Raw genomic sequence first — 17,629 nt, forward strand, 5'->3', positions numbered from 1 at the left:
CAGCCCAACGGTAGAGTGTGCACTATGAATCCAGGAAAGCTGGTTTCTGACATATCCAGTTAAAGGATCTCATACAGCAGAAAAAAAACATTCTGAGCCTGAAACACTGAATGAGCAAACTGCTGTTCAGGACAAAGTTTTGGGGGTGGAAGGCCCCATCAAGCTGCAGCCAACTTATGGTGACCTCACACGGTTTTCAAGGCGAGAGATGTTCAGAGGTGGGGTTTGCCATTGCCTGTCTCTGTGTAGCAACCCAGGACTGACCTGGTGGTTTCCCATCCAAAAACTAACCGGTGCCGACCCTGTTTAGTTTCTTAGGTCTGAGATCAGGATAGCCTGGGCCGTCCGGATCAATGCAAGGTCTTAATCTCTCAAAATGTGTAGCATGAAGATTTTTGACAATCCTGGAGTATTAGAGAATGAGAATTCCGGTGCATACCACAGACAGCATATTTGCAAAGATATATTCATTGATTAAATGTGACTAATTGTGTCTACCAATAATATGCAATGCTTGCACGTATCATCTCCTAGCCTGAAAACACTTCTGTCAGAGGAAGAACCACTTGACTCAGAAAGAAGGCCTCAAATATTGCTGAATGATGTAGTAAAGCATACGTGCTGCCAATGTATATGACGGTAATATACTATTGAAGAGGTCAATGCCATAAAGTTTACCTCAATAGCCAAACATACTGCTAACCCCCATAAAACTATTATAACTGTACAAGAGAGTTTTTGCCTGATTTCTTTATTTCAAAATTTGTGTTATTTTCTCTTGCTACCTCTCATATAAAAACTAAGGCACATGCACTAAAATTGCAATAGGTACAGCAGCCTACAATGTACATCTCTCTCTCTCTCTCTCTCTCTCTCTCTCTCTCTCTCTACCTTTTCTTTTCTCTTTTTCTCCTTCCCACATCTCGTAAAAGTGTATTAGAGAAATTCATAGAGGACAGATTCATCCATGGCTATTAGCCACAGTGACTAAGGGGAACCTCCACATTCAGAGGCAGCAAGCCTCTGAAACTCAGGGCTAGGAGGCAACGCTGGGAAAGGTCATGGCCTCTATAACCTGTTGTTGGTCCTCCAGAATAAGTGTTTGGCCACTTTGTGAAACAGGATGCTGTATCGCTACACTGATCCAGCCAGGCTCTTCTTATGTTCTTAGTACTGGGTAAGGCTGGGATCTTAGCTCTGGTCCTGGATATCGCTAGGCTTTCCGGCACGAGGGATGATGAGTGGTGTATTAATGCAGTATGAGATCTGAAAGCGCGCCATCTAATGTGTCTTACTGTATGCATTTTAGTAGAAATTGTTAATTTATGTTTTAAAGTATTTACTTATGATATTTTATAGAGTTTTAAGCTTATGTATGTCATTTAGGTACACTGTACCGCAGTGTTAGCCGCCCTGAGCCTGTTCGCGGGATGGGCGGGGTATAAATATAATAAAATAAATAAATAAATAAATAAGCTCACAATTTCCCTTGAACACATGAAGTTGCCTGATACTGAATCAAGGACAGTATTGTCTATTCAGACTGGCATTATTTATTTATTTATTTGGATTTGCTAGGTTGCTCTTCCCATAAAAGTAGGGCTCAGGGCGGCTTACAACAAGATAGCATACAATGAATTGTTTAAGTTAAAACCAGAATTACACCTCCCTAAAAACAAGTAAATAAATAAACAACATACATTACAAGATGGCACAAAGAAAAGAGAAAATTCAGCTCCCCAGCCTCGGGGGGAGGGTACGAGGGATGGGGAGGATATATGAGAGTGCCAGCTGTCATACTGTCCCGTTGCAGTCCTCAACCGAAGGCCTGGCAGAACATCTCTGCCTTACATGCCCTGCAGAAAGGTAATAACTCCCACAGGGCACTGATGTTTTCCAGCAGAGAGTTCCACCAGGCGGGGGCCAGGGCTGGTTGAGGACATCTGGATCTCCTTTGGGCTGTTTCAACTGGAGATGCTGGGGACTGAACCTGGGGCCTTTTTCATACCAAGCAGATGCTCTACTGCTAAGCCATTCCCCCCTTCCTTGTAGAAAACTAAGGCAAATATTACAATTTTATATGCTAACTAATGGTACAAATGAAGTGTTTTATGCTGTCAAAGCTGTAAAATAATTTTAAACTTGATCAAAAAGTCAATATTGCACATATTTCGTTTTCCCCCCTAAACTGACATTTTTCATCTGCTGGGGGTGGTTTAGGAGTCTTCCGGGCCAAGATCACTGTGCCGCCCTGTTTGAATGGCAAATATGCAAACAGATGAGAAATTTTGTGCTGTCATCTACCTGTGGCCCAGACTGAAACCACAATATGGTCTGGCTCACCTGGGCACAATTTCAGAAAAAAGGGAAGCAGCAGAAAGATTTTAGTAGCGTGTGGCCCCACCCTACTTACTCATTTGCAGCAGTCTCTTGGTGTCAAACCAAGCAAAATGCTGGGAGATCTAAGAATGGATCTATTTATTGGTCAAAAGCACACTGTGCCCTGCTCATTCAACCATATAACCACCATGGCATGGTGCAGTTCACCCTCCCCTCCACACACCATCATCCCCAGCCTTAAAAAGCCCCCCAGAGCTGCTGTAAATCTTACTGGAACCCACTGAAGCCCCAATCAGCGGCCCCACACAGCTACTATTTTCCAACCTAAAAACACTCCTGAGAGCCATTTGCTGAGCTTCCCATAACTTGCCCAGTTTGGTTCTCAGAATGTGGCATCTGTGAGCTATCATCAGACAACGTGCTACCAAGGAATGACCACATATACAGTAGGAAGTCCAATGGGGGGTAGGGATACCTATCCTTGTTCCTTAAACTAGCTTGGCTGCAAGATTCATTCCACAGGGGAAATGAAATTTCTCACAAGTATGAAATCCAATGAAATTTCAAAATACAAATCTGGGATTTGTTTTTAAAAATCCATTTCCTATTTTTCAATTCAGCTTTTGAGAGCCAGTTTAGTGTAGTGGTTAAGACCGTGGGCCCTAATCTGGGTTTTATTCCTCACTCCTCCACATAAAGCTGTTGGTGTGACCTTGGGTCAGTTACAAGTTGTTTCAGAGCTGTTCTCGAAAAAGCTCTCTCAACCCCACCTACCTCGTAGGTGTCTGTTGTGGGGAGGGGAAGGAAAAGGAGATTTGTAAGCTGCTCTGAGACTTCTTTGGGTAGTGAAGGGTGGGGTATAAATCCAATCTCTTCTTCTTAAAACCTGAAACTTTAACCCCCATGTAAAAATGCCAACAAATACTGACTTAAGAACATAAGAACATAAGAGACGCCAATGTTGGATCAGCCAAAGGCCCATCCAGTCCAACACTCTGTATCACACAGTGGCCAGAAATACCAGTGCCATCAGGAGGTCCACCAGTGGGGCCAGGACATTAGAAGCCCTCCCACTGTTGACCACCCCCCAAGCACCAAGAAGACCAAGTATCACTTGCCCCAGAGCCCCTATCTATACCTTGTGGCTAATAGCGACTGATGGACCTCTGCTCCATATGCCTATCTAATTCCCTTTTGAAGCTGTCCATGCTTGTAGCCGCCACCACTTCCTGTGGTAGTGAATTCCATGTGTTAATCACTCTTTGGGTGAAGAAGTACTTCCTTTTATCCGTTCTAACCCGACAGCTCAGCAATTTCATAGAGTGCCCACGAGGACTTGCAGGGCACTACATCTTGGGATCCTCCAACACCACCACCACTACCCTAAGCCAAATAGTGTCAATAGCTGAGAATGCAGTAAAAGCATTCATAATGGGAGAATATATATCCAAAGTTTTACAAAAGTGTTGAGTTAGAAGGAGGGGGTTTTATTAGTTTAATTTGCGTATGCAACCAGCCTGAGGATATCAAAATGCCTGAAAGCACCAGAGAAAAGGACATGGAATGAGAATTCTACATCAAAGAGCAGCATTCTGCCCCAAATAAAATAGAATAATAAAAAGAAGTCCACTTCAACCTTCATGTACTCTTAGAATTCCAAATCCTAGAGCACTCATCTCATTCCCTTTCCTTGCCTATCTCCAGCCAGACAAGATACTGATGGGGGTTTTCCTTCAACAGTATGGACCTTTTGCCGCTCGCTGTGAAGTGATTTTTATTTTAGTTGGCAAAGTCTAGGTTAAATAAATTTTACAGAGATGAGCAGATACCAATTGACATCTACTGAGGAAAGCACCAGCCTTTTCCCATGTGTGGACTTTACAGTAGATGATATCTCAGAGCATGCTCAATAAACAAAAAATACAGCAGCTGGCCAAAAAAGCCAAGAAAGACACCAATTCAAAGCAATGATATCCACTCAATAACCATGCCAAGACCCATTTTTGTTTCCAAATGTAAGAGGGAAAAGCCAACTTCAATTTGAAAACTTATCACTGACAAGTATATTTGAACATCAAGATGGGTAGCCGTGTTAGTCTGTCTGTAGCAGTAGAAAAGAGCAGGAGTCCAGTATACCTGAAGAAGTGAGCAGTGACTCACAAAAGCTCACGCCCTGCCCTATTTTGTTAGTCTTTAAGACGCTAGTGGACTCTTGTTGTACTCTGGCTCTCTTCTACATTTGAACATCAGTTTGGCTGTCCTTCCTTGCCATCTAAGCTCTGCATCCCATGTCACAGCTGCCTTGGGAAAGATGCACTACTAATTCCCCTCCTGATCACTACCACCTTGTTCTCTTCTGGTCCTCACAAATACACACACACACCCCTTCCTCACCATGGCAACCTCCCCTTGACATTGAATGCTTCCGGTATTAAAAAGAAAAGAGCTTCTCTTATTATATTACCCCTGGAATGTGTGTCAGCAGGGATAAAGGTAGCCCAAGAGAATCACCGCTCCATTCTCTCCAGAATGACCAGAAAGTGGGGAGATTGTCACAGTAGTTTCTATGGCAGCCTCCCATTTTCCTTGTAGAAAGAGTAGAGACACAAAACTTTTTGTATACCTTTTAGCCCTACTGGTAACAATGAAGCTTAAAAGAATACAGAAGAATCACTCTCTGCTTCTGCCTTCCCGTTGATTTCCTGGGAAATCAACCCAGAAGCCCTGGGAAATCCTGGGAAATCAACCCAGAAGCCCTTGTAATATCACAAGAACTTCTGGAGTGATCTCCTATTTCTTGGTGGGAACAAATGGACCAAGCATTCCGTGGTCAGCAGCATACCCAGGGCCATGTGCCATGTGCCTCAACAGGTGTCCAAAAGGGTCTGACAGCAGCCCTGGACATGCCAACCTCCCCAGAACTTAAGCAAGAAAAAGACTACTTCTTGTATTGTGTAAGAACCGCCATGCTGCATGAGAACAACTGTGCTATACCTCCCACACAGCAGACTGCTGGATGCCCATTTTTTTAAAAAAAAAACCACAGGATAACAAACAGGACATGAAGTGTTTTATCTGCACCAATCAATGATAATGATGTCTGGGAACAAGTGGGGGAAAGACCCAGTAAAAGAGACAATCACAGCAAACTAAAGGCAAGGAGAGCAGATAAATCCCATTGTGCCAAGCATTCCACCACCCCCCTTGATAGAGGAAGAATTCCTATTGCAAGGAAGTTGTTAAAGAGATGGGAGTTAGGAGGAGGAGGAGGAGGGAGTATCTCCGCAAAAGCAGAGAGGCTCAGGGGGGAAGGCAGGAGCGTGGGTCGGGGAGCTGGGGGTGGGGCTTGCCGCCACCTGGGCTGCCGGAGCGGTGCTCCAGCATGCTCCGGCCCCATATGACCCCTGCCTTGAACTCTTGTGCATGAACAGTAGAGAGGAAACCAACATGTGGAAGTGATTGAAGTGGTTGAAATGGATAATTTAACACAAAAAAATCCATGGAAATATGAATTGAGTTTTCCAAAAAGTATGGTCAAATGGATATAAATGGATAGAAACGAGCACTCAATTAGAGTGAATCATTGTAAACATTTTTTACTTAGACATGTATAGAGGAATACAACTCATGAAAAGAGGAAGGATCTGTTTTATGTAATATGTTTTATGTCTTGTTTTGTGTGTGTGTGTGTTTTCGGGTTTTGTCCATGTGTATGTATGTAAGTAAGTAAATGTTTTTAACCCTTTCAATAAACACACATGTCTTTGGTTTCCTTCCCTTAGTTGGCCCTGAAATTCCAACTAGTGGTAACGTCCCAGGCCAGCCAAAGCTCTTTCTTTCTTTCTTTCTTTCTTTCTTTCTTTCTTTATTTATTTATTTATTTATTTATTTATTTATTTATTTTGATCTGTATCCCACCCTCCCTGCCAAGGCAGGCTCAGGGCAGCTTACATTAAAACTTTAAAATACATTAAAACACAGATGTGTGAACACAGTAAAGGTAAAGGTTCCCTTGCTCGAAAGCCAGTCGAATCCGACTCTAGGGTTGCGGTGCTCATCTCCGTTTCAAAGCCGAAGAGCCAGCGCTGTCCGAAGACATTTCCGTGGTCATGTGGCCGGCATGACTAAATGCCAAGGCGCACGGAATGCTGTTACCTTCCCACCGAAGTGGTCCCTATTTATCTACTTGCAATTTCTTGCTTTCGAACTGCTAGGTTGGCAGGAGCTGGAACTCGAGATGGGAGCTCACTCCATCATGCGGCACCCGGGTCTCAAACTGCTTAACTACCGACCTTCCACAGCCTGCAGTTCAGTGTCTTAACCACTTGAGCCACCGCAGTACAGCATCATAAAAACTCAATAAACATAAACAGGTCACAAACACAGATAAAGTGCTGGTGGCGATAGCATCCCGCTAGGCCATGATAAAATGATAGCAGAGTATGGCCACAGTCAGTGTCTAATGTATCACAGGCTGTTGGTGTTAATATAAAGGGCCTTAGATGTTATTAGTAGCGGCTCCTAATCAAAGGCCTGGTGGTTACTGTGGGCTATACTGGGCTACCCAACACATTAGCCATACACAAAACAAGCCAGATTATAAAACAGGCTTTGTACAGATCACATGGAAGCAAGTTGGTCAATGAAGGCATCCCAACAAATGCTAATTCCAAACGGGGTCTCAATTGGTTCTGGCAAGACTGGAGTTTGGAAAGGGAGTGAATGGGCTTGCTTTCAACGTACAAGATTCTTTCCTTCTAGGGATAGAGAAAACTATCTTATTTAATAAGTTTATCAAAACTCAGCACTCAGAAGGTTAGCAAAATTAAGGCAAGGGGTTCCTTGTTGCCATGGAATCCTTCAGAGCCCAGGAAAGAGCTTCCATGAGGACATCCACTCCAGAAGGAGAGAGTCAAGCGTTACTGTAATTATCCTAACCTATTCCCATCCAGATCTAGAGCTCAACATACATTCACAGTGTAAAGATGCTTCTCACAATATCCTAGTACACCAAGCCCAATGGCATAGAGACAGATTCTAACCTACTCTCAGGTCACACGGGCCAAGTGAAAAAAGAGAAAAATCAGCTGTAAAGAAAGAGAGAGAAAAAATCACATTGCACCCAAGATCCATTTCATTGGCCATTGCACACCTCCACATGCTCCCTAGCACTGGGGAATTCCACAATGCCATGTAACAAGACGAGTTACTCACAGTCCTCCCCCGTTGTCCCCAAGCCGAGTCAGCGGCAACTCCACAGGATGAGGATCTACAGTCCCATTATTCTGCAGAGTGAAAAGGGGCAAAGCAAACAGTTGAGCAGAGTAGTTTAAACAAAATGAAGGGCTGAGTGCTGCTTTAATACAGTCCTGTTCAGGATCAGGCCAAAATCCATCCACATCCTCTGAGAAAATATTGGCTGGCATCATCGGGGACGGTCTCTGAGCACGAAGTCCTTCATAGGAGTTCAGCTTCCTGTTCTGGGGGAGAGGAAACGCGAGTGACACTGCGCTTCCTCTTCCCACACTGTCAAATAACATACTTGAAGGAAGTGCTCTAAATGTCAAGACAGCACATGCATCTTCCCTCAAAGGGAAGGTATCAGTGTCAGTTTTTTGGATATTCTAAGCCATTCTGAGAAAGAGGAAAGCAACTCTACTCTTCCTCCTTTGACACTCCAATATACTGTTCTCAGGTTATGGGACCAGACTCAGCTCTTTGGGGGTTAACTGGAAAACTGGACATGTAGAAAGTAAATATATCATGTGCACAAGGAGAGCATGACTCTGAGACACCCGGCATCCTCATACACGGAAAAGGCTCATGTGCTGGCCTCAACGTGCTTCAGAAATGCGCAAGAAGGCCCGGCAGTCATTGTGTATGTCCACAAAACATTTTCTTTCCCAAGTCTGTTCTTCGATAACGATTGTTTACTATGGTTTCATTGTGCAGCCAGCTATAGCCACTGGATAAATGACTTCTTTGTACAGGAATCAGGAATGTTTCTGTCTAGATAAGGATCTATAACTCTATATGGCTGAGATCGTACCAGCCGTAGCTTTACCTGGCTCTGGAGGAAGGAAACTGGTGACTTTATCAGGGCATCTAAACTTCTGCTATTCTTTCGGCTCTCACGGTTCCAGAGCGAGGAAGTGTTTGGTGGTGGCTGAAAACTGCCGCTGCCAAATGAGTCTGGCCACCGCTGAGGTTTTGGAAACACCTCCCTGAATTTCCAGAGGCTCCCCCCCAAAAAAAACTCCTATGCCCATCACCCTATTTTTCTGTTACCCCAGCTCCTTCCCCTTTTCCAGCTTGTTTTTGGCACTTGGAAATCAAAATCAGTTGACTTAACTTCCCTCAAGAGCAGGGTTCCCTCTAAGCTGAGTTAGTGTGAGCTAGCTCACAGTTTTTTAGCCTCCAGCTCACATGTTTTTGCTTTAGCTCAGGAAGGATGCCTCCAGAGTAAACTAATTTATGCAGCAGCCAAATCGGTCACTCACAACTTTAATGCCAGTAGCTAACATGGTAGCATTTTTGCTCACAAGACTCCACAGCTTAAAGGGAGCATTGCTCAAGAGGCATATACATCTGATTGCAATGCTTTCTTTTCTAGTATTACAACATGTCATTTGTTGTATAATAAGACAGGCTCCCAAGGCATTTGGCTAGGGGGCCCATTTGTGCCTGGGTGGAGGAGGGGAAGCATGGATTACTCTGGGGGGATGGGCCCTGCTTTGCTGGTAGCCAGGTAGCCATCAAGAAGTTTCCTGCAGGCTGCCTCCAACGAACCAGCCCAGCAGAGGGGGCATAGGGACCTGGAGCTGACTCTGGTGCACAGCTTGGGCTGCAAAGGAGCTGGCTGAGGGTGGTGTACCATTCTGGAATTCTCGGCAAAGATCTACAGCAAAGTGCCCTGGGTGTTCAGCAAAGCAAGTTGGAAGAAAAAGAAAGAGAGAGAGAAAAGCTGAAATTCACTAGAGCTGAAATCACTATTCTCCTCTGAAATGCACTAAGCTGAGCCTCCTGCTTCCTCCTCTTCCCTTGGGGACATCGATGAGCCCGGATAAGGAGGAATTGTTTCAAGACTCACAGAGTGGCTGCTCTCCCCAGTTGCACCAGGGAAGCCATGTGCCGGGAGCCAGTTCTTCATGACAGGGAAGTGGGGTTGATGGCTAGGAATAGCGGTTCCCTTCCAGCCCCATTCTGGAACTCTCTCGGCAAAGAACCACCCGGCCACATTATGCTTTCAGAATGTATGTTCAGTGTGCTATTCATCTTTCACTATGCCTGCAGGGGATCGCTGGTTAACAGGGCTGGAAAGGAATTTTACCAGGGCCTTGATTGGCTATCAGGCCCTGGGATCTTTGCTTTTCCCTTAGCAAAGAAAGTAAATGTATCCTGTGGGTCCTTGACTGTAAAGAGCATAGCTGTCACAACCGGCTGCTGGTATTTAGGCACTGGCAGGGAACACAGTGGAGGTTGTGTGGGTCAGGGTCCCTGCATGACCAAAGCAGAATCCCTTTAAATGGCTCTGCAGGGTGGGGCACGAGACAGCTAACCTCGAGGGTGGCCAGGCCTCCAGGAGAACGGTGATGACCAGTGTTCCCTCTAAGCTGAGTTGGTGTGAGCTAGCTCACAGTTTTTTAGCCTCCGGCTCACAGATTTTTGCCTTAGCTCAGGAAGGATGGCCTCAAAGCAAACTAATTTATGCAGCAACCTAATGGCTCGCTCAAAACTTTAATGCCCATAGCTCACAAAGTAGGATTTTTGCTCACAAGACCCCACAGCTTAGAAGGAACATTGGTGATGACTAGGAATAGCAGTTTCTGCCCCTTCCAGCCCTAATACTAGCCCTCTGCCCTTGTTTAACCCACCAAGTGAGTTGCGGAAGGTGCTGAAAGCAGTTAGGCTGCTAATCGCACCCATTGTTCCCAGCCTCTGCTGTGCCAAGATCTGAGGAACCTGTAATCAATAAAGTTGTGGCCTGATTCTTCTCAGCATGGTGTGTGTGTCTGTGGCCTCCTTCTCCCCCCCCCCCAATTCCAGGCACAATGGCCAATAGCTCACAAGACTGCTGGGGCCTGTGCAACTATTTTTAGAACCTGAAGTTCAAAAGGCTGTCATGTTTTTGTAACAAATCTCTCTCCCTCCCTTTCACATACGCACACAATCAGCCTTTCGAATGGTGTCAGGATAGGAAACTCCTAAGCCTGTTTGACTCATTCTACAAACACCCAACCCGATGTGGATTAGGCGTCCTGCATTGTATCATTTCTAACTCAACCCAAAATCCCTGTCCAGAAGGCATGGTGATACAGGCAAAACTGTTAGAACAGACACAGGAGATAAGCAGCCAAGACTTACAAGAAGAGTATCGGCCTTCAGGAATGAGTAATTGTTTTATGCTACCTTATGTTTTATATGTCTGGCCATACATGGTTTTAAATGTATATTTCTTCTTATAGTAATCCTTTTTAAGGTATTTTATGCCAATAAAGGTCAACTGAACTGAACAGAATAAAGAAAGTCCTGAAAGAAGAAAGTTTAAGTTCACACACAACCATTATACTCATAGGGTTAATGGGACACACAGGCTTCCTGTGCAGCCTGGAATGTATCAGCCAGCTAGTGGACACTATGGCGGCCAAACACTGATGCCCACCAGTTACAACTAATCCCGAGAGAACATACCATCACAATCACGGGTCATTTCCTGCGGGAGCGCACAGGAGCGGAGCTCCGGCAGTAAAGAGTCCAGGGGGCGGGCACATACAACAAGCCCCACCCCCTGCTCCCAGCAGCCCTCAGTCAGAGCAAGAAGCAGCCTGGTGAGTTGCAGAGCCACCCCCCGGTCCAAAACAGTCCAGTGGCACCTTTAAGACCAAGCTTTATTCAGGTACAAGCTCTCCCTCCTCTGCGAGGACAGTTCTATACGTTCTCTCCCCCCCCCCATAACTAGCAATCCAGAACAGTCCAGTGGTGCCTTCTGACCAGAGGTCATTTCGGGGGGGATCGCGGGGGATCGCAGTTCCCCCGGGTAAGGTATGGGGGGCGGGGCACATGACGAAGCCCCGCCCCCTGCTTCCGGCTGCCCCGCTTCCAGCCCTCATTCAGCCAGGAGGAGGCAGGAGAAGAGGGAGGTCACTGGCCCGCCAGAAATTTTTAACAAGTCGACAAACATACAGATACTGGAGTTCTCGATGCCCTTCACTGGTCTGACTGTGGTTACTAAAAGTCCTTGGTCTCATCTTTCCTACGTAAATTGTCAGTCCATCAGTCAAGAGTTTATTGACTGTGGCCAAAGATCATGACAACTGAGCAGATAAAATGTACAAATAAAACATGGACAAAGAACAGCAGACAACAAGGCTATAGTGTTAAAACCAGTTAAAGGTTCGTCAAAACAAATTGGCACCTTCTTTGATCCACTGAGTCGGAAGGCAGACGTTGGGTCCACAAATGCTGCAAACAGAGCCTTGGTGGGGCCCTTCATGCTCTGATGAACCAAGCTGCTAAACAGTCAGACAGTGATTTATAAGGCCTACCCCCAGAGGTCATTTCGGGGGGGAACGCGGGGGATCGCAGTTCCCCCAGGTGAGGTATGGGGGGCGGGGCACATGACGAAGCTCCGCCCCCTGCTTCCGGCCACCCCACTTCCGGCCCTCATTTAGCCAGGAGGAGGCAGGAGAAGAGGGAGGGTAAGTTGCTTCCTCCCTGCCTCTCCCCACCCCTGCCTGCCTGGGGCCTGGGAGGGCCTTTGCGGGGCTTCCTTGCACTCCCGCCGGCCTTGCAGGTCCACCGCCGGGCCCCTCATGGAGCTCGGCAGTGGAGTTGCAAGGCCGGTGGCAGCGGCCAGGACCGCTGGGGGCGGGGTGTGTGGCCTTATGACACACTTCCGGTGATGTCAGGGGGTGTGGCCTTATGACACACTTCCGGTGATATCAGGGGGTGTGGCATATGCTAATGAGTTGTGCTAATGAGTTCCCCTAGCTCTTTTTCTACGAAATGACCCCTGCTTCTGACATACTTCCGGTGATGTCAGGGGGTGTGACATATGCAAATAAGTTATGCTAATTAGTTATGCTAATGAGCTCCTGCACCTCTTTTTCTACAAAATGACCCCTGATCACAATCATTTTAGCATAATCATTGTAGCACTCTGGGCTCTCTTCTTTAACATGGGGCCTGCACACCCCGTTCTCATCCCGCTGCCCAACAAATAAATCCACAAAACTGCAAGAACATCAACGTTAGCAGATACAAAGCAAAGTAAAACCATTGTCAAATACTGTATGCCAGGAAAGCATTCTCTGCATTAAAAAAAACTCTCAAAATTACAGACATGGTAGAAGAATAGATGTAGTTCCTGATCATGAGATGCCACCATATTGAAAACTCTGGCCTGCCTCTCTTATGAGTCTTGCCTGGTGGACCTCCTGATGGCACTGGTATTTCTGACCACTGTGTGACAGAGTGTTGGACTAGATGGGCCTTTGGCCTGATCCAACATTGGCGTCTCTTATGTTCTAATTCATCATTGTCAATGCAGGTTAGCGGGTTCCCCCATATGGATGCTTCTGTTGCATGCAGCTTGGCTAAGTCCATATTGTAGGGCTCCCAACTCCCCCGGTAGGGCGGAAATCCCCCGCCCCGGAGGCTCCGTTCCCCGACGCCAGGGAATCAGGTCCCGGGGGAAACCCCTCCCCGGCGTGCGCGTCACCGGAAGTGACGTTGCACGCTGGGGGCGGGGCCACGCCATTTGAGGGGGAAACTCTTTGTTTTCCCCTCAAATGGCGTGGCCCCGCCCAGCGTGATTTGGCAACCCTACCATATGGATCTGGTCTGTTGGGAGCGTCAGGTATTCTCCTTCTGCTGGCAGGTTAAAAACTCATCTTTATTTGCCAGTTCTCTTGCCACTAGGCTAACTAAAGACATTGCTACCATTTTCTTGCCTATCTATCTATATCTATCATCTATCTATCTATCTATCTATCTATCTATCTATCTATCTATCTATCTATCTATCATCTCCTTAATCCTGGAGGATAGATAGATAGATAGATAGACAGACAGACAGACAGACAGACAGACGGACGGACAGACGGACGGACAGACAGACAGACAGACAGACAGACTCCTTCCTTTTTATGCTGGTCTGGGAGGAATGTATGGGGAAACAAACTTTATTGCATCACCTTGAGCATGATTATGCCTGGAGACAGCTGACCCCTTAATAAGTATACCCAGTGAGGAACATGGATGTGCACTACAGCAGGTAAACAAAAACAAGTTACTGAATGGTGTTGGGTGATCAATAGAGAGCTACTTCTCCAGCTACTACGGAAGCCGATAGCATCCCAGTCCCAAACCCCATCCATTTCTACCAAGTCCTACGCCTAGAGGAATCATAAAAGCATTTCTCTCTTCCATTTCATTCTGTTTTCCTGCCGACTCCCTAAAAGACACCATCCAGATGCAGCCAGAATACATGCAGCAAAGCAGACCAGATGGCACCATCCAGTTCTCATAGCCAGGAAGCGTGTTTCCATGTCAAGCGCTGCATATACACACTCAACTTACCCCTCCTCGCAGGCTACACAACACAGTGATGTCTCACAGCTGTGGGGCTTCTGGTTTCTGCTTCCAGCTGGGCTAGTGAGATGCCTTGTACAAGGTTAGACAGTCTGTGCTTCTGGTTCTCCATCTGTAACACAGATCCAGTAACAACATTACTCATTTAAACAAAAAATTGGAGGCTGCAAGACTTCACTAGATTAACCATAAAGGTTCCTTGGCGTTGTTTAAGGAGAGGCTATGTTCTCACATCCATCAAACAGTTATTACAATCACTAAGCCTGATACAAGGGACCGAGATCAACATTTGTTACAAGGTGGTAGGGGAAGCCAGCTAAAGGGACCCACCAGCTGTGGTCAACTCTTTTACTTGCACTGCCTCTGCTGTTTCAACAACAGCCTGATGCTAAGAAATTAAGCTGATGAAGGGTTTTTTCCTTCCCTATCAAGGTGATTAAATTACTGGAGACCCCCCCCTACTTAATTTCTCCTTGTCAACTTCCCTCAAGGTTCCAGAAGCAAAGCCAGGCCACAAGAGGGCAACCCTACCACCAAAACATCTACTTTTTATTCCCACAACACAGCCTCCCAAGTAGTTTCCTTATCATCCGCTTATGTGATTCCTTCCACAAAACCTACTCAGGCAGCCACAGGATGGTCACAGGGATCACGCCATGATTTTGGTGGAGGACAACACCAGTTCTGTGCATAGTGTGCAGAGTGCCCAGGAAGACAGAGGAGGTCAGCAGTGATCTAGATCTGCTGATCCCTTTGACACAACCACCACCTTGATGCATGCCTTTGTATGAGCGCATGAATTTTTTTACAGGACACGCCTGGTATAAAATAAGTCAAAAGGCAGACTTCGCAGATGATACTGGAGGTTGGTAGGACATGATAACTGTTGGGACCATAGCACAAGTCCCAGTCAATCAGAAGCCATTTCCTGCTCAGGTCTTGCCAAGCCCTGCAAAAAGTGAAAGTGCTTCCTAGACTCCACTAAATTATAGATTCAGGTGAGTAGTTATGTTGGTGTGAAGAAACAGAACAAAGCTTGAGTACAGTGGCATATTTAAGACCAACGAAGTTTAATTCTGGGTATAAGCTTCCGTGTGCGTCTGAAAAAGTGTGCATGCACATAAAAGCTTACAATCAGAATTAAACTTTGTTGGTCTTAAAGGTGCCACTGGACTTAAACTTTGTTCTATTTCCCCTAAATCAGGGGTCATTTCGTAGAAAAAGAGGTGCAGGAGCTCATTAGCATAACTTATTTGCATATGCCACACCCCCTGACATCACCGGAAGTGTGTCAGAAGGCAACACCCACCGCTCAGGCTCCACTGGACTGTTTTGGATTGCTAGCTATTGGGGGGGGGGGAAACGTGCAGATCTGTCCTCACAGAGGAGGGAGAGCTTGTACCTGAATAAAACTTGGTCTTAAAGGTGCCACTGGACTGTTTTGGGTCAGGGGGCCGGGGGCTCTGCAGCTTACCTGGCTGCTTCTCGCTTTGACTGAGGGCTGCTGGGAGCAGGGTGCGGGGCTTGTGGCATGTGCCCGCCCCCTGGGCTCTTTACTGCCGGAGCTCCACTCCTGTGCGTTCCTGCAGGAAATGACCCCTGCCCTAAATTATGTATTATGTCATTTGAATACAACTAAATAATGCATTTTTACTATGTGTTTGTTGATAACCTCTGAACTCACAGACCAGAACACCAAAAGCCAGGAAACACTTGCTACTCCAGCCTGCACATTTTCTTTATATCCCCTTCTAGAAATAGAGATTTACCCCTTTAAATCGAGAGCTCATCATTCTGTGAAGGGATCTGGAATAGCCATAGCGGTGCAAAATACTGAACCACCTCCCATCATTATTTTGAAGCAGGGGAGACAGCTATTAATTTGTTTAAGCTATTTATTAGACACTTCCCCCCCCATTCCCCCCCCCCAAAGTGGCTTACAGCAAACAGGGATAAAAAAAATATTTAAAACCACTAAAAGAATGAGTACACCACAATAAATTAAAGTCAATAAGTTAAAGTCAGTAGCATAAACCCATTGTAGAAACCACTTAAACCAACAGAAGGCTAAATAAATAGAGATTTAGCAACATTAAAAACAAACCTCCATTAAAACAAGTTCAGCAGCTGTCAAAGACTATCCAAAGAGGAGAAAAAAAATATTAGCAGCATTGCAGCAATCAAAACAATGCCGGGGCAAATTAAAAAAAAAAAAGATCTTCACCTGGCATCTCAGACTTAAAAGGCAACACTTATTTATTGTAATTTAAACCTGCTTTCCCTAACAAAAGAGTCAAGCAAGTTTACAATGAAAACAGATTAATAGCATAAGATATCCACATCAGATAAAAACCTATAAGCCCTCTGGGCTGAATGTTCTACCCAGCTCATCAGCAAAATACACGGTTAATATTTCAGCCTTATATTGCCTCGGGGGGGGGGGGGGCAGATCAATAAGGTGGGAGCCTTCCTGGCAGCTCGGGTAGACTGTTCCACCACATATGAACCACTACAGGGGGGAAAAGTTCAGTTTCTAGCCAACATAAATCTGATTTGATGGCAAGAAGATGAGATATTTTGCAATGGTCAGCTGTGTCGATCAGCCTTAGAGGAGCACATCAGGAGAGGTGGTCCAGTAGATATGTGGTTCCTAGACCACAAAATATGGACGCTTACTGGGTGACCTTGGGCCAGTCACACACTCTCAGCCTAACCTACCTCACAGGGTTGTTGTGAGGATAAAAAGGAGGAGAGGAGAACAATGTGAGCCACCTTAGCTCCCCATTTGGGAGAAACGTGGGATGTAAATAAGTAAATAAATAAGACTTTACAGGTAACAACTCATACAGGGTGCCAGATGAGTAACTGTGGAGGCAGCATTCCATAACCGAGGCACCACCACTGAAAAGGCCCTGTCTCGGGTCACCACCTACCAGCAGTTGTTAGCATGCCAGGCAGGGCCTCTGATGCCACCCATATTTAGTGGATAGGTTTGAACAGGAGAAAACAGCCCATCTGGCACCCTGGTCCCAGGCTAGTTGGAATAAGAACCAGCAATTCCATCTGTGCCCAGAAATGAACTGGGAGTGCGAGAAGGCTCTGTCAGGACTGACAGACCATGCTTACCGTAGCTCACATCAGTCCACAACCTCCTTGCTGCTGTGTTCTCCCTAACCTGGAGTTTCCAGACACATTTCAAGCACAGACCAAATACACAGCACATTACATTACTCTGCTCTGGATGCAAAGGCATAGATAACAGTGACCAACTCCTGCTTCTTGCAGAGAGCGCACAGTTGGTGTGCCACAGTTGGTGCACCCCCATCAGCCAACCCGGGCAGTGTGGTGTAGTAGTTAAGAGTGGTGGACTCTAATCTGGAGAAACAGGTTTGATTCCCTGGTCCTCCGTGTAAAGCCTGCTGGGTGACCTCGGGCCAATCACGATTCTCTCAGAACTCTCTCAGCCCCACCTCCCTCATAAGGTGCCTGTTGTGGGGAAAAGAGAAAGCCATTGTGGGCCACTTTGAGATTCCCTAGAATAGAAAAAAGCAGGGTATAAAAACGTACACTTACTCTTCTTCTGGAAGGGGGAGCAGTCACCCCAAAGATCAGGCTGACTTCTTTAGTCCCCTGATGGTCTAGATTACCACCTAATACCGCCTTCAGTCTTGTCCTCTTTAAGAGCTACTTCCCTACA

General features: G+C 46.1%; 1 protein-coding gene across 1 annotated transcript in view; it reads right to left on the reverse strand.

The window, feature by feature from the left end:
* The window catches only part of ST3GAL4 (ST3 beta-galactoside alpha-2,3-sialyltransferase 4), a 235,157-nt gene that overhangs the window by 72,011 nt on the left and 145,517 nt on the right, over window positions 1-17,629 (reverse strand). The window contains exon 3 of the mRNA XM_015422505.1: window positions 13,921-14,044. The gene's annotated coding sequence lies outside the window, so the exon portion shown is untranslated. The remainder of the gene's footprint in view (window positions 1-13,920; window positions 14,045-17,629) is intronic.

The sequence above is a fragment of the Gekko japonicus genome, unplaced genomic scaffold, assembly GCF_001447785.1.
Source record: "Gekko japonicus isolate JY-2015 unplaced genomic scaffold, Gekko_japonicus_V1.1 scaffold1263, whole genome shotgun sequence".
Classification (NCBI taxonomy): Eukaryota; Metazoa; Chordata; class Lepidosauria; order Squamata; family Gekkonidae; genus Gekko; species Gekko japonicus.